This window comes from Fundulus heteroclitus, chromosome 7 (assembly GCF_011125445.2).
Source record: "Fundulus heteroclitus isolate FHET01 chromosome 7, MU-UCD_Fhet_4.1, whole genome shotgun sequence".
Taxonomy (NCBI): domain Eukaryota; kingdom Metazoa; phylum Chordata; class Actinopteri; order Cyprinodontiformes; family Fundulidae; genus Fundulus; species Fundulus heteroclitus.
Window position 1 is genome coordinate 17,797,594 of NC_046367.1, and position 25,482 is coordinate 17,823,075.

General features: G+C 43.3%; 1 protein-coding gene across 3 annotated transcripts in view; it reads right to left on the reverse strand.

Annotated features, from left to right (window-relative positions):
- The window catches only part of klf12b (Kruppel-like factor 12b), a 60,692-nt gene extending 35,452 nt beyond the window's left edge, over window positions 1-25,240 (reverse strand). Inside the window, exon 1 of one of the 3 annotated variants that reach the window (XM_021317376.2) lies at window positions 25,103-25,240. The gene's annotated coding sequence lies outside the window, so the exon portion shown is untranslated. Of the gene's footprint in view, window positions 1-24,837; window positions 25,077-25,102 lie in introns of those variants that run through there. The other 2 variants (XM_036139070.1, XM_012864310.3) reach the window with 2 other exon arrangements.
- Window positions 25,241-25,482: the final 242 nt, after the last annotated feature.

Sequence of the window (25,482 nt, forward strand, 5' to 3'; positions counted from 1 at the left end):
TAACTTAGACAAAATGACTATATACAGTAAAAGCTCTCGTCTGAACCTTCCCCTCGTACCTTGTTGTGGACGATAATTCCCACGCAAACACAGTGTTTGCACATCATTTCACCATTTCACCCCTTCTGCCTCGTCATATCATTTAAAGCGGACAGCGGTGCCCGCCTCCTCAGTTCCACGCTGCAGCTTTAAGAGGGATACTCAAATTGAGCCAATGACAACAATGCACGTTCCGTATCCCCTCAGCTGGAGCCGACCTGAGGTAACCCTCCCTCTTATTATTTTAGCAGCTCTACATGGAGGAATGCAAGCAAGACAAATAGACTCTAAACATCTCTATTACTCTCCACTGCTGGCACCGCCAGCCGCAGTTTGTGTCTCGGCTTTGGAGACAGCAGTATAGAGCCCATTGCGACGGAGAATATGAAACAAGTGATGGAGTATATATATATATATATATATATATATATATATATATGTATGTGTGTGTGTGTGTGTGTGTGTGTATATATACAACCATACCGCTTGATGATTTTGAAGATTTTCACAGCACAAACTTTAAAGTGTTTCTACTGAGATTGTATGTGAAAGACCAGCACAGATTGCTGCAGAATTGTGAAGTGGAGGGAAACAGATAAATGCTTTTGAACATTTATTTCAAACCCAAATATCTAAAAATTGTAAAAAAAAAAAAAATAATAATAATAATAATACCCACAACAAAATGCAAGACACGTGCCACAATGAAGTTGCAGAAGCAAACAGTATGCATGATGGAACATATCCATCAGGGGCTGTAACATTATAAATATTGTATATTTTTCAAAAGAACTTTACTCTTTAAGATGAAGCAGATTTATGTATGACAAATGTGTTAGCGATTGCTTTGTTTTTACCATCAGTCTGACTGAGGAAGGATAGAAAAGTGTAACGCTGATTGTTTTGGCCTGAGGAGGGTGTGATTTAGCTTCAGTGCTGCTGCCACCACTATTGGGACTTTTCCATGGACTCCGCTTCACCTTGCTCTTCCCTACAACACTGGCTTTTCTAGAAGCTAGTCAAGATATAGTACCGCAGGAGCAGAGTCGAGAACAGCTGTGACAAGAACAAAATGCTAGTCAGTGGTTGAACATGGGTGTGGCCAGCCGAAACTGGACCGAGCCAAAAAAAATACAAATTAATCTCAATTTGCCGACTCGGTAACACAGAGAGGAAAGCATTGGATTCATTTGATACACTGCAAGCTGTTAAGAACTCTAAAGAGTGTACGGTTCAAAAAGTTGTTCATGGCCACTGACCGAATCACTAGCTGCGTTTACATGGACAAAAGAAATCGGAATAAAAACGCGTCATGTAACCAAGCCGATCGGAATATTGTGATCGGATTAAGCTCAGTGGGAATGATTTTTGTATTCTAAATGAGAGTTGGATGGTTCACGCCGATTGATAATCTGATCAGCATGCATGTAAATGGTTGTCAGGGTCAAATTATTCTGGATGTGGCAAACTTCGAGAGAGAAAGCTGCTGGGCTCCACGAGAACAGCGGAGCCTTCTCTCTCGGCAGCCACTGCGGTGTGGAGCGAAGCCCCAGCAGTGCGAAGGCTACTGGGGCTTTGCTCCCCACCGCAGCGGCAACCGAGAGGAAGCTGCGGCCAAGCGGGCTCAACGACGTTGTCCGTAGTATGGAGCCCACTGGAGCTTGCTCCGCCGCAGCAGAATGAATCTAACCCAGAGAAGACTCTACCGAGTCAGCGCAGCACGGTGCGAATACCTAACCTGACTCTAGCCAGATGTATGTCGCTCCGCCTAGCTTCACTCACATCCATCTGGGACCTCTCCATAGGAATTGCCTTTATTGAAGGCATATGATTGCATATGATTGGATAAGCCACTTGTCTGTCATCTTTATCGACGTGCTATTTCAACCACTCACACCGAAGCTAACCCGTGACGCTGTGAGAGCGACGCATGTGTTTGCGGCTCTAGTGGCACGCGTTTTATTGACAGTGAGCTGACAGGAAGAGGGGGGAAGACAGGCGGCAAAGCGCCGCGGGTCGGAGTCGAACCCGGGCCGACCGCGTCGAGGACTAAAGGCCTCCTAACATGGTTCGCGCTAACCGCTCCGACACGTGCCCCCGAAAACAAAACTTGCCAAATCCGGTCGGGAGAAAGGCGAAAATATCGTTTCCACCAACAAAAGCCTTCAGAGCCGTTCTCTGATGTTCTTTTAATGAAACAATATTAGGTAGATTGGACAACACGGAAGAAATAGCAGCATCAATGTTAACGCTTGCTTCCTCGATGCAAGCCGCCATTGTTTGTTTTTCACAGTCGCTTCTCCACTACGTCACATCTCTGAAACTCCAGCCCTGCGTCCTGATTGGCTGGACAGTAAAATTGGTTGGAGAAATCACTTTCCATGGGAGATGTCTCAGATGGATGTGAGTGAAGCTAGGCGGAGCTAGGCGGAGCTAGGCGGAGCTAGGCGGAGCGATATCAATCTGGCAAGGGTCAGGTTAGCAAATACCCACTATGCAGCCTATAAAAAGCAAAAGTCTTAAATTTTAACTCCATAAGGCAGTTTGGAACATTTAAGCCTCTTCTGTCTCACACACACACACTAATACTTGTCTGGGCAGAGAGAGACTTTGCATCGTTACTTCTGCCTGATTTGTGATACAGATATTTATTCCGCTGATTAACATAATTTATATTTTTAGTTTTCCTTCATAAGAATGTCGTTATGTTTTTATTCTACTGTCCCACACAGATTAATTTGGAGTTAATGCCACACAGTAATACTTAATAGCAGCAGGGCGCAAAAACACTGACCGCTGACGGTGGGGCTTAAAGCCACCGGCAGGAGGCGTTCACCAACCTTCTGGCCTTACCGGGTGTGTGGGAAACTAACAGGAGCATGGTGGAGGGGGGGGATGGGGCGGGGCGAGTAGGGTGCTGCAGGGGAGACGACGGCAATGGAAAAGGGGCGTGTCAACATGTGGACGGCATGTTCAGAGTCCTGCATACTGTGGATTGTTAACAACACTTAGGGTTTTGCATGTAGACCAAAAGGCCTCCTCTGATCAAAGCACCTTCTTACATACTGGATCTGTGCTGATGTCCTGAACCACAATCCAGACTATTTTGTGGTTATAGTGACTGTCAGCAGGTTCTGTCTCCTCTTTTATTCAGACGTATAACAGTAAAGGGGGGGGGGAGAATACCAATGCATAGCACACTTTTCAGTTTTTTAGTTGTAACACGTGACGAAAACCATTTAGCATCTTTAGATGTTCACTTCATCTTCACAATTATGCGCTACCTTGTGTTGGTCTATCGTAATGTCAAAGCACTATTTTTACTCTGAAGGAGGAGATGCTGGAACGTCTGCTTTTGAATGGAGAATCAGCCAAGTTATTTGCAGCCTTTTTTTTTTCTCCCTAATATTTCAATCCAACTTGGAACTTCTAATATATCGACCTGACAAAGATCCAAGCTGGATCACAACATCATTAAAATTGTGTAAATATGGAGCGTGCAGGCTTATCTCTGTTAATACACTGCAAGGCTTTTTAGCCCTGCACCTTTGTCTGCTGATGTCCGCGTCACTACCTTCCTTCAGTCGGGATCATCTATCATTCCCAAAGATCGCAGTTTTTGTATCTTATTCATTTTTTCATGTGATTTTTTTTTTAAAGCCATCTAAGACATCCTAAGAAAAAAACAGCTACAGGAAAAATAAGCAAGAGCTACAGATTGTTCCTTTTCTTCTCAGATTTTCAAACTGGAGGCTAATCCTGACCGTTTGTGCGTGCAGGGAGGTGGAGAAAGAGGGCGGATTTACTCCCTCAATCTGCCCCCCCCTACCTCCCCTCCTCAACCCACCACATTCACCCCAACCCCCCACCAGAGAGCTGGCCTCCCAGGTCTAACTCCCTCAGGTACCCTGGCTGTGCTGCTATTGTGTTGTTGTCCAGGATGTCCTTCGGCTTCAGGTCTTGGTAGGCCCAGATAGCGTTGCCATGGTAACAGTTGGCGGGTGGAGCAGCAGCCTCAGTCCAGCCTTAAGCCATGGGTTGAGGAGAAAACAAAACGGGGAGTGTGCTCAGACAGGCGAAAGTGGGATTAGTATTTCTTTCTGTTTCTTTTTTTTTTTTTTCTTCTCAATTTCATGCAAAAGTGTTTTGTCCTCATTCGAACATCAAGTATTTTTTTTTCTTCTAAAAAGGAAACTTCTTTTGACAGTTAGCAAAAGTTTTTGTTTTTCTATTACATCTGAAACGTTCACCGATTTAGTCAAATCCCCCAATGCTCATTTCTTGAAAAGCAACATGCTTTCCATTAGCGCCTGAAAGTTCAGTTAATCCAGTGGTGTTTAAGCGCCTTCCTAATGAACTGGCCTGCAGAGGGCCATTCATAGGAAATCAATGGCAGTTGCATAGCTCTGCTTGTGACTGCAATGACCAAAGAGCTAACAGCCTTAAAGAAAAACCGAACACCGTGTAACGAGCTAACAGAAGTGGCCCCGAATACAGTATCTTGAAATCAACAGCTTTTGGCCTTGTAAAAGAATCATATTTGCCTGCTGAGGATCACAAATCACACAGATTCAAGTAAGGCAAATGGCTGAAATGTTTATTATTACTGCTGGACGACAAACCCGTTGCATGTCGAGTGTTATACATCAGAATTTCTTGGGCTTAGGCCACTGGCAGCGAGTTGTCCATCAGCGACTTGAGGCGCTGTGTGTGGGAGATAGAGCGGTGGGGGGAGGGAGGTGGAAGGAAACAGGGCAGATTAAGATCACCTTTCCATTTGCTCCACTCCATAATGAAATGGCCATCCCAGGTGTGTGTGGGGGGGAGTCGGTGGAGAAAGGAGGGCAGTGAAGTGTTGAGGCATCTCATTTCTCCCTCCAGCAAACTCTGCTCTAACCTCAAATATGGTTTGGGGAGCGGTGGGGAGGGGGGGGTGGATGAAGATGAAGTTAAAGGTAGCGGATAAGGCCTGATGCCTATGTCAGTCGTAAAAGTGCTCTGGGCCAGAAGTTTTTATTTTTTTATTTATTTTTGTACACCTTTCTGCTAAAATTCTGGACATCCCGGGCCTATACATGGGATTGGGTTGAGATGGATGAAAGTCAAGTACTGATGCACGTTCTAGGTCTGCAGCTTGTGATTGTGTCAATTTTTTGTACACAGCTTGCAAAATAGTTTTTAAGGCTGTGCACATTGTTTTGTTAATTTTGACAGTCCAACAGAGAATAAAAAAAAAAAAAAGCATTGAGTAGCTCCTCTGGACGGGTTCTTCTGTGTTGAAACGTTTCATTTCTTCTCCAAGAGACTTCTTCAGTCTGAAGAGTTTTAGGTAAACTCAGTCTCATCAGCAGTGCCTTCGCAAAGTGGATCAACAAGTTTAATGGTGACAATCAAAACCAGTTGCTCACATGCAAAAGAGGACCATCAGGCTACCAACCAATCATTAGTAGTGGTCTTGTTGCTGCAAAGTGCTTTATAAATAAACTTGCATTACCTTGTGTAGTACTCTGATGGCCTCTTACTGTTCTCTGGGGGCTGAATCAAATTTGCAATAGCAGCATTTTAAGAGGGGGACAATTGGACTCTGAGGCGTCCACCCTTGTCTAATGTTGGACAGTTTCTCTTTACAAAAATGGCTTCCTTTACTCCTCTCTCACACTAAAGTTCTTCCATCCTTGTTCTTCCAAGATAAGAACATCTTTTAGGGACGGCGGCCCCTAAAAGAGTGGCCGCTGACCTGAAGTGTAAACTGCAGAAACGCGGTCTGCTGATGTTTCTCTTCTGTGCTGGGCCGTTACAAGTATGACTGTATTGGCCCCAACTATCTGTGTCATTTTTATTGCATTCAAAGCAAAGCACTTGGTATAAAGCAAGATAACAACTTCTCTCTAAGTTTTGTCCACACACAATAAGCAAACTGCGCATTGCATTTGCGCATGCGTGGGTCAAACCAGTTAAAAATGATTAGCTACCAAACAAGCTCCGCAGTCACTGTAAATCTTGTGGAGCGCAGGTAGCGGACATGAACATAAGGCTCACAGGCGTTGGTTTTAAGGCTTTAAAAGCCTTAATTTGCATGCCATACAATGATTGGTGCACTTTGTGCCATGTTCAATTGCTCTAATATAACTTTACAGGCTTTAACGGGGGCGTAAAAAACACGATAGCTAGGCTCCACCGAGTTCACCCAAAGACAGAAAGAAGAAATGTGGTTGTAAACCTTCATTCACTCTTCGCAATTTTCGCAACAGAAAATATAGATCCAGACGGTTTTGAAAGATGGAATAAAATTACACGCATTTGAGTCAAATCATCGTCATGTAGGCTAGTTAATCTTGAAGCCGAGGATGCTGTCAGGCAGGGGGCGGCTGTCCTGCAGGCAATAGCCTACAGAGGAAGAGAGTACAGAGACCGAACAGGGAATCAGCCCAGCATACATTTTACTTTCCTCATTGTTAATATTTAAATGTGTTCAGGAATAACAGAAAAGTTTATCTATATAGTAGATGAACGCTCCACGTCTGACTTAGCAGCACCATACGCAGTCATGTCACTTCACACACGTTAATGTGGTCAAAACAATCCTTTATTCAGGGCAACTGGATTTTATTGCGAGTGTCCTTGGAGTAACACATTACAAAGGTAGCGGATTACAGATATATAATACGGGTTACAGTAAAACATCATATTGCTTTAAATTCTACAATGCATTCCTCTTTATCCCCGTGCCCTGGGGCATCTTGAGACCGTTAACTCTACAGTGCCTCAGAGGTGCTTTGTGTTGCCGAGAAGCACTGCAGCTGGTCATGGACCTAAAACCTAGAACTTGCTTCCAGCACCTTCAGTGGGGCGACGCTCACTGAAGAAACATCTGTCTCTCCCTTACGCTACAGTGTCGCTTTCGGTTTCGGGACCCACTCAACATCTCTTAATTCGCTCTTTCTCGGCCCTAGTGCGGCTCGCACCTCCAGCCAAATCCGTGCTTTAAGCACTTAACTAATCTCAACTTTAGTGTCCCAGCTTAAAACAGAGACTATCTATCCCTGCAGAGGATAGATGGTGTCGTTTGACAGTCAGTGTCTCGAAGAGAATCAGAGTTCTCGTTGTTGCTTTCCTCGATCATTGAATTCTGTTTGGTAGCCAAAACAACTTTCTGCATGGAGTTTGCATGTTCTCCCTCTGCATGTGTGGGCTCCAAAAAAACAACAACATGGTTGTTAAGTTAACTGGTCTTTCTAAATTGTGAATGTGTGCATGCACGGTTGTGTGTCTATGCGTTGCCCTGTGATGGACTAACAACCCTGTCTAGGATGTACAACCCTACACAGGGTTGTACATCTTAGACCCCTGTATGTGGAGCAAATCCTGATGTTCTGTCAGATTTGGGGAAACCCGCAATGAATATCTTATGCATAGTGCTCTGGGAAATTCTGTGGGTTTTCGTCTACACCTCCTTGGTTCTGCAACACCATTTTCTTAGGGGTTCAACTAGGATTATGTGAAAAGGAAAAACTGGTTCATTATGGAAGGTTTGTGGTTGTGTCTTTATTGTGGATTTGAGATCCAAACTGGTCAACTGAAACTTCTGGATCAGGTGTATTACCAGCACGGGATATCCTGGACTGTACATAACTGAACCTGATGATGCAACTGACCCTAAAATAGGATGAATATGAGTTTGCACACGTGCCGGCAAGGTGCCAATCGCTCACACGTGTTGACAGGACATGGATGGACATGTCAAGCTCCTGACAAACTCTAATGACAAGTTTAGGTGCCACAGAGCAAGGTGCCATTTTATATTTAGAAAGTATCAATTTTGGCTGGTAAATAACTTGTTTACTTCCCTTGTCAAAGCAAGAATTCATTTTGACCCGAATCACACAGAAAAGAATAGTTTATGTCAGAAAATCCTCTGCTCACACGATGCAGTGTTTAAACAGATGAAAAAGAGGGTGTGTGAGGTTGTGCAGTGGGTGGTTAGCGTCACTGTTAGTTCATAGGAGCATGAAGACAGATCCTGTTTCTAGATGCTCCCTCGTAAGAGAAATGAAACACACTTTTGCCCAAATAAAAGAGCAGCTTAAACAGCCCTCTGAAAGCAGACTCGGTAACTGGCTGATCTTACTGTCCTTGCTTTCCCTCTTATCTGCTGTTCTCATGTGGATGTACTTACACATAGAAACAGCAAAAAAAAAAAAACGACAGAAACCCGGCGCAACAGAAGGGCCCCGCCAAAGCTTTGTTCCCGTGCTGAGTGCCCACAGCAACCGCTTGCATCTGTGTCACAGAGGCCGGACCTGCTGCCACGAGCTGGGCCAGAAGAGGGGATGGGAAGGGGCGGGCCTAGCGAGTTCAGGGTGATACATGAGAACCGATTAGGGAAGGTGATAGGAAAAGAAGCGAGCGAGGGTGGGGGCCGCGTTGAAGAGTTGCTGGCAAGGGAAGTGTATACGGGGAGCAATCAAGGAGAGTTGCAAGGGCTAGGATGGGGCTGGTTTAGCAGGAGGAGGGGGTAGAAGTCAAAGAACTGCGAGTGGGTAGAGAGAGGATATGGAACTGAGCCAAGGCCCAGTCGAGCGCAAAGCATACAGTGCAAAAATGCCAACAGACCCCCCCCCCCCTCCCTTCCCGATACAACACTAGCCCCGCCCGTCTCCCTCCCTGTCCCCAACCAGAGAGAAGAACTAACAAATAACAAACAGAAAGGGGAAAAGCTGCAAGCAAAAACGAATTCATCAGATTAGAAAATGTGAAGAAACGGTTATGCAGTGCTATGAGTGCTAATGCACAAGAAACCACAGAGGTGTTGGATGAGATGAGATGAGCATTTCCTGTGTTTTGCTTGAACTGTCTGATGCTGGCCTCTTTGCAGCAGCTCACTTCCCTCTTCTGAGCCCCTGGACACCCCGATGTGACCCATTGGCCTGATAACTGGCCTACAACCGCTAGCTCACCAGCACACTATTCTTACTTCTCTTTTCAGTCGCTGAGTGCAGGAACTTTTAGAAAAGCTGTGAAAGCTGAGTACATCCACGATTATGCTCCTTCTACAAAGGAAAGCAAAGAAAACGTTGGGTGGACCTTACTGAACGCTTTTGAAGAAACTGTAAAATAAAACTTCAACAAAAGCACTGAAACTGCTTTTTGTCTCCAAAGCAACGGAGTCACAAAAACATCTGTTTTTCAGTCTGGACATGGTTCATGTTTACCACACCATCTATTTGGCTGAATAACTTCACTGAGGCAAATACTCGTAGTCTACTTCGTTTGGTCAAAGGTTCAGCAAACTTGTGACTTGAACCTGCTCTTGGCTGAATTGCAAAGCCAAAGGCTTTCTTGCATCACATAAAAAAAAACCTTTATGCTACAAACTGTCATGGTCTGAAAGGTCCCAGTGTTGTCTTAGTATGCTTCTCTTGTTTTGTTTTCTGAGTAGAAACTGTCAGTCCTTATGTCTATAGTTCATGCTCCTCGTTTTGTCTAACATACGCTGCTTGTTGTCTTTTGCCATTTGTGGATGTTTGCTGATGTTCAGTATTTGGTTTTGGAATAAACTGTTGCCATAGTTGGTCTATAGTGTAGATATGGGTTTTGAAAATCCCTTTAAATCATTATATTATCACCAAGAGACCACAACCAGTTCCCTTTTGTACCCTAAAACGTTGGGTATAAAATGACAAAATGTCCAGAGACGCGTCTCAACGCTTTGTCAAGAAGCTTTTAAAATAGTTTGTCATCTGTTGTGATGTTTTTTTTTTTCTTCTAAGATATATTCATGGAGTAAAACTATACAGCGCATCATTTTTAAACATATCATCTAAAATCCACCTTTTTAGCCTTTAAATACATTTTGTTGTGTACCTTGAATCTCTAGGAGTGCAGAAGATCTTTCTATTCTATATGGGTCATATTTTTCAAACCGTTTAGTTTTCTCTGTATTACATTTTTTTTAACTTTTATGTCACAGTATTTGCTACGAAACTGCGAAACAAGGTCATGGACTTCCCGCTTACCAGTCTCACGTAGCCACCATTTGTATCTTTGTATCTCTGAGTGATTTTGTAGTCCTACCTGAAGAACGCCGAAGCTACAAGTGGATAGGTGAAAATGTTCAGTTGTTCATTACGCCATCTCCCAGCATCCCCCCCGTTCAATAAAAATGGCTGAACAGGGTGGAGTGACCTGGAGGGGGGGAGGGGCATGAAGGGCCTCCTTTAGATTTAAAGAGACAGTACCAAAACCAGTTACTCTCAGATGCACCTCAGAACAGATGTGAAAAGGGGGAACGTGTGGGTAAATTCAGAAGGAATTCAGAGCAAAGCATTATAACCACAACCGAATGATTTTATGGCAACAAAGAAGGATTTAAAAGCATGATATGTCCCCTTTAACACTTCAACCCCATAGAGAAACAGGGTGGTGGTGGTACCACCTTACTTTACTCTGTGTGTATTAAAACCCGGTTGTGTAAGAACACATATTTCCTGTGACACAACTAATAGGGCTTTTTGACTTCCACATCAGGTCTGATGAGTGTTTATATTTCACTTTTGCATCTTAGGAAATTGTCAGAACCTTGTATAAAAATATGCCTCCAGCCGTCAGGAAACATCACCAGGGCGCACAATGCCACATGTAAACCTTCCTCCAGAGGTACAGAAGGCACTCTCAGCATTTGTTTTCACACGCCGAGTACAGTAGCACTCCCCATAATGAGATACGTGACCTTTATGTGAAACTGGTGGAATTCCCCTTTTATGGCTTTCCAGCCCATGAAGAGAATACCAGGTAAACGGCGCTGATGATGCGTGTTGCTCTCATCTCTGTGACAATATATGTGTTTTCCCTCAGTCTAAGCTTCTAGATGTGCTGACATTGACATAATCTCATTTTTATATAATTCCTGGCACTCTGAATGGTCTCAGGATTTCCATTTCATAAGCTGTATTTTCCTGGGCAAGAGTAGTGAGATAAAGTCTTTCAGATGCTTCTGGGAGATTTCTAAACAGGACTCAAGAGAGCAGAATCCTTCTATGCAGCTACTTATAAAAGCGAGGACTTCTCTATCAGATGACAAGCCCAATGGCATCAAATTGCAGCTGATAAGCACTGCACTGTTAAAAAAAAACAAGAGATGGAGAAAACTTCCCTTTAGGGTTAAAACTCCCTTAAAAAATCCACTCAGCTGATGCTTTTACCTCAAAACACTCTGAACATTTCCTCAAAGAATAGCTGTAGTCCAGAGAAGACGAACAGAAATTTTGACATGAACACAGCTATTAATAGAGAGAACACACTTATCATGTGTTGGATAATTTAATCATACAAAAATTGGTGGGAAGTTTTAGGGGTGGGGAGTTTGGGGACATTCTGAATACAGTTTTAAAGGGCAGATAAAACTTTAATTGATTGCCTGACTTAATCTTTAGGCAGACTTCCAATTTTTCGTCGGCATTGGAACCCTTTCAGGTTGTGTGACAAGTAATCAATTAAAGTAGCAATAAGTAAGATATTTACTGTAGAATCTGTGAAAAAGTCTGCAAGAAGCAAGTTTGACCAGACGCCGCAGCAGAATTTCACAAGCTAAACAGGAAACTCTAGACAGGATAAAGTTCTGGTGAATTTCATAATAAAATCACCGCACTAACTTAGGTAGCTCGACTAGTGTAAACAAAACAGCAACACAGAAACACGAGGAAACAGGGAGGCTTATGGAGGATGGAATAGGATGTTTAAGCACAAGAGTTTTGCCCGAAAAAATTAAAACCACGATTTTTAATCATTTATGAGGGATAGCAGCAAAGACGACCACATGAAATTTTGTATTGGCAATGTCGTTTCCGCTACTGAAGTCGCAGCTGGCCTAGGAGCAACGGAAAACCAGAACTGGATCAGGACCGCAACCTGCACCACATTCAATGTGAGCCCCGGGTTAAGATTACATTTCTGTTAGTGGTTTCGTATTATTTTCCCCTTTTCTTTCGTCATTTTCTGAAGTCAACAGAAAGTGCATGAATAAGCACCAGTCAAAGCATCTAAACATATTTCCCTAACCGTTATGTGAGTTAATCTAAACTCAAAATGTGCAGAAAAGTAAATGTAATTGGTTGATATCTTTACAGACCAAAATATAGAGAGTTCTTAGTTTTGCTGTATTTGCTGATTTTCACCTGCTAAACATTGATCTAACAGAAATCTATTGCACATTGCCGTACTGCATGATCTGGTAAAAATATGCAAGAAGACACATTCTTCCTGCAGGTGATCAGGATTCTGTGACCAAACCTGAAGCGTATTTGGACAAGAATTTCACTGACTAAATGCATGTCAGAAAGGCCCTTGTGCAAGGAAAAGACTAACCATTTATTAAAAAGACATGACCTAAAATAGACTGAGACAGATCCAAAGATGAGCTCAGGGTGTGGATGGCTCTAGGCAGAATGGTGAAAAAAATGAGTATTGATTTTATTGATTTCTGCGTCAGAATACACATCAAGTTCCATTTTGATAAAGTTCAGCCCCGAGGCAACCTCTGACTATTTCAGACATGTTCAAGTATTAGTTTTTTCTCTAAAGTTTTATATGGTACACTAAATAAAACTTATAATCGTGACAATATCCATCTTCTCAGACTTCAAACTTGGCATTTATGGACAAGGCACAGTTGCTCTAAACTAATCAGGATCTTATTCTTATAATACAGCCGGTATGACAAAAGCCAACACATGCAGGACTTTAAATGGCTGAATCATTTTTTTCATCGCTTGAGAGCTACCATTATCAAAAGACGGGCCAAGAAGTAAACAGAAGTCTTATCTTAACTCGCTTTAGCTTGAATACTGGCTTACTCCAAACACTGTTACGGTTTCACTGATATTGGGACAGACTGGAACTTTCTTTGGGCTTGATTTTCTATAAAATCCCTGGATGTTTTGGGAAACATTTACTCACAACAGATGTGTAATCAACCATGCATCACACATCTTCTACATAGAACCACAAGCACCTATTTTTGTCCAAAAGAGCATCGTGTCCAACACAGAACTGGTAGGATTAAGGTGGAGTAAAGTAAGGGAGGATTAAATGGGCTCATCAAAAAAATTGGGGTGCCATCTTTCTCTTATCCATTCAAAAAGACACATGGATGGTAACTTAAAAATATATATATTCCAATCACAAGAAGTGATATGTTATGTTTGAAAAGAAATTAAGAGCTTTGACCCATTGAGCGCAGAAACTGAGAGGAAAGCAGCTCCATTTATAGAGCTGATATTGATGTAAATACACAGATAGCTCACAAAACACATACACACACAAGACATGCTTGTACAACAGTAAGGCCCACGGAAGTTCCCATATTCTGGTGGATTGCCCTTGGGTCCGTGCTATTTCTGCCGGGGGCAGGGGGATCCTGTGTCAGTAATCCTGTCAGGATGAGGGGGATGAGGTCGCCGGATACAGCTCGGGTCCGTTGCCTTCATCCTCACAACACATATGCACAGACAAACACAGAGAGAAAATAATCTGAAGGAACATGGCGCCGAGTAATGCGTACAACATATTATCTTGGACAGCTTTTCAAACGACGGGGGGAAAAAAAAAAAAAAAAAAGTTTTGTGGCCTAGCTCTTTGTTTGGTTTTCACTTGAAAAATTAGTTTTTCTCTTCTCTGTCTTTTTTTGACATTGTGAAAGGTCCCCACCTCCACCATTACCACCTTCTACCGCTTGTGAAACTGTGGGAAAAGAAGAAGCTGTTTATGCTGAGAGGAAACACTCAAAGCGAAAAGAAGAGTCGGTCACTGTCTGGTTTGTCTGTCTCCGTCTGTGTGTCAAACGCATTTCTTACAAAGCTGACTTCCTGCGCTGCTGTTCTGTTCTACAATCTGGCGAACACACACACACACACACACACACACACACACACGCACGCACGCAAACACAAATAAAAACCTTGTGACCTCTTCCTGCACCCACGGTGAACCATACTTGTCTTAGAGTCGGAGACAGACTCAAGCATCCACTCTAGCATGTATCGCATGTATCGCGGCTCAGAAGAATATGGATGCTCATTCAAAACGAAAAGCCACCCACACACACACCTACAGTGCACACGCAAACCGGGGCGCAAGTGCACACGCATGCACACTCCTCCACAGCGCTCCAGAGAGAGGTAAACAGAAGAGTCTGACATCCTCTTGCATCATGTGCCTCAAATGCAGCAGAGAAGCGGCTAAACAAGCTGTGACTGTGACAGCTCTAAAGTGAGGTGGCTCTGCTCGAGCGAGCCTCGGCTTCCGAGTCAAAGCGATTTGCGACACCATTCCAGACAGTCTATGGTCAATTGGCAACAATTTTGATGTAAGCAAGAGAAAGAATGAGTTTAATGTTTAGCACGGTTACAGCCGGAGAGAACCACAATCGGACGAAGCTAAACACCTCATAGAGAGGCGATTTGCTGAAAGGTCGTCTTGCTTTAAAATAGTTTGGTGACCTCTGAGAAACACAGGACACACACAATGATCTTTTATTACTAAATAGATACTAGAGTAAGTGGCAATGTGTCTAAAAAAGCCTTCGACACAGAAACCTCACTCGTAAGGCAGGAAGAGGAGGCAGAGACATATACACCATGTCCGAAAGTCTAGATCTTTTGCCACCAGATCTCACGATGATAAAACGTCATTGACATTTCTCAAACTGAGGTCTGTCTTGCAAATGTTATTATCACACTGTCAGCATATGGCACTGTCTCTGCAAGCACGTGTAGGTTGTTGTTATGGACCCCTGTTATAAATGCGAGTGCTTTCAGCTTGACATATCATATCGATGTCTGAGACAAATATGTTTTTAAAGTAGGAAAGGAAGTACTTCTTAAGTTATTTCATTTCCAAACTCGGCTTTATGGCTTTCAAAGTGTTATTTTCATGTCGTCTCACCTTATATTTGAAAAAGTGGTTGGGTGTTGCTGTGTGTGACATCCATGCTGACTGTGATTGGTGCAGAAGTGGCTAACCTTGATTGGTCCAATATGGCTAAGATTACCAAAACAAGAAGTCTCCATGTGTATTCCCTAAAAATTTAGATACAAGACATTTATATGAGATAAAAAAAAAAGATGCTGCTAGCATTTCTAAATTCAGGGTGCTCTATGACAGAAAGAGGTTGAAAGCTCAAAACCATGAAAGAGCAAAATTTTGGACTTCATCAAGCCTTCCTGATATTGGCTGAAAAAGTCTAGCCCTCTCTCTTTCCGGCTCTCTTGCAGCCTGAATGATTAGCAGACATGCCTCAACATGTCATGAGATATGTTTTCTACTTAAATAGGTTCTTACACCCTTCCTGTTGACTCTAAGTTAAACACCCCACTGATTCTTAAAGTAGCATTGCGCAAGTTTAAAGGCTAAATATTATTATTTTTTTCTTTCCCATGCATGCTCTTACGATTGCCCAACATGTAAAATGAGTTTTCCTCTATTTACCGCAGTTGCCTCTAAAGGCTCCATTACTCAGTTCACCAGAGAGTGATTTGGGTTGTATTCTCTGGGCGTGCACCTGGCTACTTTGTTGGGTTTCTGCCACCATTGACAAACTAGCAAGACAACACAGGCTAACTTCAAAATATATATAACTTTCTTACTTCAGAGGACATTACGCCTCTAAACAGAAGACCTGTGCAGTCGCAGCGGCAGATATGGTCCTCTCTTGCACGTGCACAACACTGGTGTCATTTCAGGTAGTTGCCAGAGGGGGCACACTTCTGCAAAAACTCTGGAACTTGCGCTATGCTCCTTTAAAGTAGCTAACTTTGTGTCTTCCTTCAGGAATAACATGACCTGACAGAGTTTATTGTATAATGCGTTCACTGATCAGAATACGATCAAATTCGAAAGTTTTCGACTGACTGGAAAGCTAAAATTATTCCAACTTCAGTTGCTAGTCCATTTCTCAGTGCATCTATGAAAATACAGCAACTGGCTGACTGTTAGCCACTGACAATGCTAATGTTAGCATCTCCTTCAAAGCTTCCGGCCAGTGCCAAACTAAATGACTATTTAATCGTTTTTTATGTGCCTGGATCGCGTTTAATCATCACTGGTTCAAAATCTAAAATTGTTAGGCAGATCAAACCTTAACGAGACATATTCAATTACTCAGGCTCTTTAAAACAACTCTTTTATTTTGTTTGTGAGAACCAAAAAAAAAAACAAAAAAAAAAAAATCTTATAGTTTTCCCATACATAATGCTGAAATACTGTCTGGTGTCGTTAATTGAATATAAGGTTAAACCCCTTCTACCGTCCTATAAAAGTAATCTTTGTTGGGTACTTAGTTGCACCACTTTTCACAGGGACACTCTATTACTCTTTGCATCTTTATAATGATGTTTTCAGACCATTGAGGTAAGCTGTGCACAAGAGACAGAGAGAAAAAGGTTAGTGGCAGTGGATCGATAAAAAATGCACTCAGTGACTCAGTACGAGTCTTTTATTTACTCTCAGATCACAGGTCCCCAACCGAGGTGACTGCAGTGCAGTTCTTAATAGTCTTGAACTGACACAGCAGCATTGTAGAAAGAATTCTATATAATGTATAAATACTGCTTAAAAAATATGAACCCTAGTGAAAAAAAACACATCAAAATCAGAGCAGTATTAAATATTGACAGCGCGAGTTAAGGATATACCTGCTATTTAGAGAACATGTTGTGATGCAAACGTAGCTTCATCTTTTTGAAGCCTCCCCACAGACCACCCCCACCTTCAGCATCAGGGCAGTTCTCTTACCCTACTGGGGCATTCTTAGAGCAGGTTTCAGCCTCCCCCCCCAGCCTCTGATCCTGTATGTGTGCTCTCTTGTGCTCCACCATCTACGCCTGACTGCGATGCCCCTTCCCCCAACATACGTAGTGTGTTTATATAGAACTCACAATACCTTGTCGTCCGCATGCATCACGGCACATGTGCATCCAAAAGAACTCTCAAAGATCGACCTAGATGTTCTACATCAGCTGTACAATGCATGCGTGAGCAGGCACCAATACCCTGACTCATCTACAGTATTCCTTGTGAACAACTCACGGAGAAATGATATCGACTCAAACACTTCTATTTCCCCCCGTTCCCTTTCTCAGTTTTTTTTTCCTTTCACTTGGTATGCCTTATGATATAAACAGTGGCAAACGTGAACATTTCGGAGTCCAACAGCCTCACAGACTCCTCTAGATTCAGCATCACATCCTACCTAACCTTACGTTGTGCTGACACAACCAGAATCCGATCCAACAAGCTACACATGGAAATGGACAATAACGACCCAACCAAAACATTCCAACACACTGACACTTATTACATTGAGCGTGTGCAGTTATTTTTTGCTCAGCAAGTTTTTCCCTTCAGTTTGACCCGCGCCAGAGCTCCAAAAGCCACTCCATGAAAGCCAGCAGCAGCTACGTTTACCTCCGTTACTCATCCGCTCACGCCTTCACTTCGATTATTATTTTCTCTCTTTTCAAGCCAGCACTGTGGCATGTTGATACCGGGTTGAAAAAAAGGGTACGAGATGGGCAACATTGCTCATAGCCCGTACCTACGTTTGCCTCCGCTTAAGTCAAAGGGCTGGTGAAAATCCTTCGTAAATAATTTCCTCTCCAAAGAGCTGACCGGCTGTAACCTAAGTCTAAAGACAAACTGTGCTGCATCCTTACGCAGGTCTGCAAAAGCCATCTGCACCTAGGTTAGAGAGAGGAAGCTCCCCGAAGGTTTTGTTGGGGGGGGGGCTCTTTCAGTAAAATGATCCAAAACAGTCTGGAAGCACTGAGGTTCAATGGCCTTCCACGACTTTCTTCTTTGGCTTTCTGTCTTTTCTGCTTCCGTCCGTCATTCAACCATATTTGGTAAAAGTAAAACTCCCCTCTGGGTAGAGGGAGGAAACGTCGCCACAGATAGAAAGCCCTTCCGCTGGCATACCTTCATATCCTAGCCGAGAAAACATGTCAAGCAACTTTAAATCAGAGTCTGGGGGCAAGATCTCTGCAAAGTGAGTCACTTCCTGTTACATCTGAGTGTGCAACCCTGGAGAGGGTGTCGTTAATGGAAAAGAATGACTGTATCAATGTTTTCAGATTTCAGATTTTAGATAGATAGACAGATAGACAGACAGACACGTATAGAATTTGTCAGCTGTTCGTTCTTTTGCATGTTTGTTTCACAATTTTTACTACTGTTTGACACCATTTGTTGTTTCGCAACACTCTCTGCACTTTTTCCTCTATCTCGCCGTCCCTTAAAAAACACACGCCCCAGAACTCTGTGGACAGCCTTAACTCAATTTGGTAAACAAACGTGGACTGGAGAGCCGGGTCAAAGGTTGTATCCACAAGAGAAAATGCCAAGAGAGGGAACACTTTGTCTTTTTCTGACGTGATGAAATAACAGCTCAGGGACTTCAATTTGCAGGGCACAAATATTGTTAAATCTTACAGTACCCTGTGGAAATTCCAAATAAGCAGACTTAAATGGATTATAATTCCATATGCAACTAGATAAAATGGAAAACATCCTCTCCATTTTTATATAGACGGTTAAATTTTCCTTCTGAAAATTAAAGACCAGCTTTATATTCAGGGACAACAGTTGCTGGGAGTATCCCTCCTCTTTTATTTTACTCCACTTTCTTTCTTCTTCAGTCTTGTCCTATAGTTAGACACGGACCCAGCCATATACTGTAGTACACTGCAGTCTATCTGCAGTCGATGCAGATACGCTCCATAACGCCCCTTGGATCAATGTGCAGTCACTCAATATGTCAGTAGTTAACTCAGCTGATTAAGGGGTAATTCGGGGAATTTAATCCCCATGAATATGAATTGGTCCCTACAAGCTGTTGGCATGAACAAACCATAGTATTTTCCTTGGAAGATTCAGTCTGTCAGCAAGAGCTGCATTTATGTGTTGTGCTCTGTGACCAATAGAGGATGCCTTCAGTTAAGGAATCTGACCCAGTAATTAAAAGTCCAAGGAAGAGCAGTGTTGATGGACCGATAAAGTCTATCTGTTAGTGATTGGCTTTCATAACTGACATTACCACACACGCACACACACACACACACACACACACACACACACACACACACACACACACACACACACACACACAGGCACACACAGACACACACCTGTACAGATCTCTATCATGTGTCCTTGGACAGTGTGGTGATAAAGCCAGCAGCAGCTAGCGAGATGAAGCTGTGGGGGAAAAGCAATGGAACTCATTGTAATAAGTGTATTTTTTTCCACACAGGTCCATAAACTGAAACCTATTAAAAAAGTGTGTTTAGAGGATAATATAAAGTCTGCATTGCCATATGCATAAAAAAAAGACTAGCTTGACCAATTTGTTAAGCCAAACATCAGTAAACTGCATGCAGAGCTCCTAAAATGAGTTCTACATATTAATAAGATTTCAATAAAAGTGTTGTATTAATTTAAAAGTGTTAAACGCTATATATATATTGTTTCCCTAATGCATAAATGTTTATAAGACTCTACACAATTCATTAAGCAGCAATGGTTTCAAGCACCATAAAATACAGCAATCTTTCAAATTAATTGAGTGTATTAATGTTACTGCTAACTTTGGACCAGCTGCTGCTCAGCCGGAGACACGGCAGACAGGATGCTCAAACCTGCTATCAAAGAATCCAAACTGAAAATGATGATGTTAATAAACATTTCCTTATGCTGTACCTGTTCACACCAGTTTGGCTCTGTGATCAAGACCTACCCCCCTTATATGATTCATCCGGAGAACCAAGACTTTAATCTGACCTGGTTCTTCTTCAGTGTCTTCCTTTATATTTACCCTCTCTGGTTCCAAATTACTCATATCGTCGTATTGCTGATCGTGGTTTCCAGTATCAAGGCGCCGTTCACAGGGGCACACGGTCATTTCAGATTATCTCTGCAAGCAGTTATACTAGTTGAATCTGTACATTGATTCAAACTTCACAAAGTATGTAGGCTTCTTCTGGAGCAGCAGATCCTAGATCAGCAAACAGATCCTTAAATTAGCGTAAGGTGAACAGATTTAATGGAAGCTACTGTTATGAAAACGACAGCAACAAGCAACTGTGTGGTCAACCATTAGATTTGGCCACATTTTGAAACTGATATGCTGAAAAAAACTCACATCATGAAAGTAACGGGTGAGAGTTTCAGATGAAAAGTTATTTTACACAGTTTCTGTTAATGACTTGCAGTTTCTAACATTGTGATTTGTCTACCTTTTCAGTTGCAAATTCGTTACTGAATTGGACCATGGAGATTGACACGCAAGCTCAGTTGAAACAGTTCTGGGCTGTTTTTGTTGTTTGTTTCTAAGAAACAATAATCATAAGCATTGCGATAAATCATATTGTTGTCATTTGGAAACTTCTCTCAACTAATATGATAATGGCATTTGCCAGTTGAATGTCTTTTCAAACTAATGTTTCTCTGGCTCTTCCTCATGAGGCTGGGTTTCCTCCACCTTATTATAAGCCTGGCTGGCCACCAGGCTTCACTCGCCCCCCGCTAGGCTAAGCGTTGTTTGTTTATTTTAAAAGCCTCAATGTTTGAGAGCAACATAAAAGGGTCAGTAAAGTTCTCGTCTGGAAGAAAAACCTCCCTGTCAACTAACCTAACGCGCTAGCTGTTATTAGCTTGACGCACACTACGGTACCCGGTTAAGGGCTGCACCCCTCCTTCGAGTTGCAGTGCCCTGTTGCGCATGCGCATCCTGCAACCCACCAGACTACTACTACCTATTTTCTGTGGGAAACCCTGTCAAGATTTAACCCCTCCTACACTGAGGAAACAAGAAGGGAGGGGTGAGCAGACACCGGTGCACCATACTGAAACCTTTTTGTTATCTGGCCTCAGAGAGAGAGGAGACGGAAACACAAGGGGGGAATAAGCAAGCACGCATACCCAAATCATCGCGCTTATTTTAATTAATCGTGCGATTAAAATTTATCGCGTGATTAATTGATTTACTGATAATTGTGGCGGGCCTAGCTAACCGTTTTATGTCTTTACCATAACAGACATGCAAGTGGCGTTCTCAGCCTTGAAGATTGCCCAGCTTTGTCACCTCAGAATGAAAATAGCCTTTGAATAAACTGGAGGACTCTACTGAAAACTTTATTGTACTGACACACCGTTTAATCAGCCGATTTTTACTTCACCGGCACTGATTGGTGGTTGAGTTCTTGTTTATTACATGCTACAACACTCTGAATGAAAAAAATAAATCTCCCTCATATTAGATGACGCCCAACACTGGGAGACGATTTGTTTTCACAAACTGAGCAAATGGTTAACAAATTACAAACTGTGTTTTAAATAATCTGTACCCAATTTAGAATAATTTTGTCCAAGTTTCCCGAATGCATATGCTCCAGTTTTTTAATGGAATTTTACAGTGGTCCTAATACCACGAAAAGTATTTCATATTCTCCCTTATTTGTCTTTTTTGAAAACCGAATAAAGTTTTCCTCCATCTCAGACTTTGTTTTTAAAACAAAGTCTTCTTTTATCTGGAGTGTTTGACCAAAGAATTTTAAGATTTTGAACCGGTAGATGATCGGATGAAGTATTGCCTATTGTTTGTAGAAAGCACTGAAACAGGCGGTAGCTCTTGCGTTGTTTGTTAGCCAGCCGCTGGATTCTTACAGCGGCCATGCACAGAGATGAACTGAGCGATTTTCAGCTTGTGCTGCCCTGATCAGTAGCCCGCTGTGCAGAATCTTTTTACCCCCAGTAAACACGCCATAGCAAAGCACTATCAGGCCATAGTAACAACAATGGTAGCTGGTGTGGAAGCTGTGACTGCCAGAACAAAACATTCAAGAATAGCAATTTCCAGTATCTCTGCTTACATATCGCTTATATCTTGGTTGTCTGCTAACAAGTACCTCAAATGTGGCCTCAAAGACAATATAAAAGTGACGGAAGCTTCTCCAATGCTTGCGCTCGGCTACCTTGACGATAAATATGTTAACGTAACATGGCAACTAATGGCTGCTACTTCCATTTTTAGTTCGAGAAAGGGGTCTGCAACATAAATGCAGGGTGTCGAGCACTACAAGCATTTAACACACTCACATTCATAGACTGGGCTCATCATGAAACTAGCTTACAGTTGATCCACCAGATGAAGTCCCATGTACACAACAACTGGACAAGGCTTTGTGAAACAGACTTCACTTTGATAAGAACATCTGGAAACCTCCACCTCTTTGGTTATTAAATTCATAATTTAACACGGCAATCTTTGAAACCGATGCGCTTCTGAGTTTTATGAAAATCAAGAAAATATTAGGAATATATCCTTTTGATGCATAAACCAGGAAAATCTCACTACTTCCTGATTAATTCTATTCAAAACTACGACCTCTTTCAAGGAATCTGCAGGGCATTTATTATATGTTGTGTTCTTCTATATGTAATTACTCAATTAAAACAAGGTTTACACAAAGGAGACCGGCTGTGTGTTATTGAAGTCCAGAAGAGATTGAAAAAAAAAAGAAAATTGAAATTGGCATGTCAGTCCTTAAAGAGAACCAGAAGTCCTTGTTAACTAAACAGGGGCCCATTTCCAGTGCCAAATTGTTAGCTTCACAACATCGTTCCTACTGTCCAAAGTCCCTTCTAAGTAGATTATCAGGGAAAGTACTGAAATGTGGGAGCTTTCAAAAGCTGTATTCACAGCGTTCATCCACCACCTGTCACTGCGCACTGCCGGTCAGCTTGCTGACAGAGGGCGTCCACAGTTTTCTCAAAAAAAGACAAATCTGGTTGACTGAAAATACTTCTACCCCTTAAAAACACAGGCATCCATGCTGTATACAGTGAAGAAATTCCACCCATCACTCTTGCTGAGTTTTACAAATTTGTCGGCAATAATATTTAGACCATGTCGTACAAGTACCACCATACTATGAAACCGAGATGTCAATGTTATAATACCATGACAATCTTACGCCAACCCATGCTCAGCATTGACCAGTAAAAGCCACATCAGGACATCTCCACATAATGACCGTCCTTTGACAACAAAAAATTATCAATGTTGCACTAATTTGCAACGAATTACATTAATAGCTGACATTTTCATAATTCCCTTAGATATTCTTATCGCCACTCCATGATAAACAGACAGAATCAGACACTTACTGATGTGACCGCCAACCCTTACATATTTGAGCAACGCATTATTTCAGGAACTTCACCGTGCATCTTCTTCTCCGCTCCGTCTGAGCCACACTTGTGATATTATCCGCGTGTTTATTCATGCACAAGAAGGAGGCCTGTTTGTGAATGGGTTCAAGTGAGACTTTAAATGGGCGCTAATCTCCCTCCCTGAACATCCAAGAGCAACGGGGGGTCCGATCCACTCCTGCGCGCACACACACTCCCCCGCTGCGGAGATAGAGGGATAGATATATCACTTACAAAGCGTACAGGGAGAATTTACTCAGACTCTCGAGTCGAACGGGAACATTTATAGGTTTACGATACCAGCAGATGAGAGATTTTAGCCTCACCGAAAAAGGCACACAGATATGCACAGCGCCTTGAGCAATTGACTTTCTATGAATGCAGGAACAGTGGAACGCAAACACCTGACAGCTGACACGCAGATAAAGACAAGTCGGGGCCTCTCTCCGCATCGCGTGGGTAAAGTCACAGAGGTCAGAGCCTAGTTTCCACATCAAGCCCAGGAGCAGGGGCCAGAGTCTCGGCCCCCTCCAACCTTCCTCTCTCCTACCCACCCACTCTCTTCTGCCCACCCACCCCCTTCACACAGACACACACACACACACAACCCACACTCTTCTCCACCTCCTCCTCCTCTCCCTCCTCCCTCTCTGGATGTACAAATGCCTTTGCTGTCAGCTCTGCCCTGGACCCCTGTAATTGAAAATAACAGCTAAGGGCCAGCCCCCGGCCACTCTCCCCTGCCCGCCGGTTCTCTGCCGCGGTGACAGCCCCCCATCAATACCAATGACTATTACCCTGGAAGTGAGAGTGCCGCCGATGACATCCAAGACACCACCTCTGCAACACTACCACCCCTCCACCCCCCTCAAACCCCACACACACACTTACCAGTGTCCTTCCTCCGCTACCCGAGCCTCCTAATGTTTAACCCGTTGCTAACATTTGGGTTGGTTAGAGTTCAGGCAAACAAGCCCCGTCTCTCGCACATCCACAGAAATGACACGATCAGGCGTAAACAACTCTAAGACTACGCGAAGAATAACGGTAAACTTTTTCCACTCCCATCAAGAAACTGAGTCAGTGTTACTGTACAGCGTTTGAACTCTGTTGAGCCGATCCGGACTCAAGGCAGGAGAGAGGCAGGAAATCTGAACCACCAGCGGCACCAACAGCACCAGCAGCAGCACTGTTAAAAGTCCGGCTGCTCTTGTTCACTCTGGAGTGTAATCACTTTTTTGTTTCCTCTGCCCATGACAGCCCACCAACACGCACTGACAATAGAGGTTTCAGTTCCCAGTGACCATCACTCAGGGAGGGGGGGGTCCTCTTGTTCCCCCCACGACCCAAGCACAGACGGACACCAAACACAATGCCATAGGTGATCCGAGATGTCATCCGCTTTGACAGAGCAATGACAGCTGAATGAGGTTGCGTTGAGCGCACACAAGCACAAAGCACAAACAACGTGACGAATGAAACAGACACATCCAGAGAGACAAGCTCTGGAGCAGATGACGAGAAAAACGCACAGACCTTGTCAAAAGCTGCAGGACCGTGGAGACTAGGAGACTGCTTCCCTTTCCACAGTCCTCTCTGTCTCGTCTCCTCTCCCTTTCCTCTTCGCTCCTCTCACTCTGCGTGAATGTGCGGAGTGTGAGCGTGTGTGTGTGTGTATATGTGTGAGTGTGTGTGAGTGGCTCCCTCCCCTTCCCTTCTGCCTCTCAGCTGCTCGGCTCGGGCAGTTCTCAGGAAATGAATGGGAGCGCACAGAGAACTGTTGTACTTGCAAATGACTTACCCCGAGTCACATGATCCGCTAAATGTAGGGTGGGCCGGTGGGTGGAGGCTTCATAAGCGAAAAGGGAAGACAATATACTCTAAGCTTTAACAGCGTGCATCGAATTACATGGGGCCCCTCCGGGGAGGTTCCCGACGCGTCCGTTCTCAGCCAGACCGGACTCCCTCGGTGCGCCCCGGGCTACACCGCTGCGCCTCCCCAGCTTAAAAGGGGTGGGAGAGGAAAGGGAGGCAACAAATAGACTCAAGTTTTAAACTGTAACATGCAAAGGCCGCTCTTCCTAAACTTTCATTAGTTGATTTAAACGTGCGCGCTCAGGAGCAGCGAATTAACTGTTAAAATGAGCAGTAAGACATTTTAACCCCAGTTTTATGAAACAA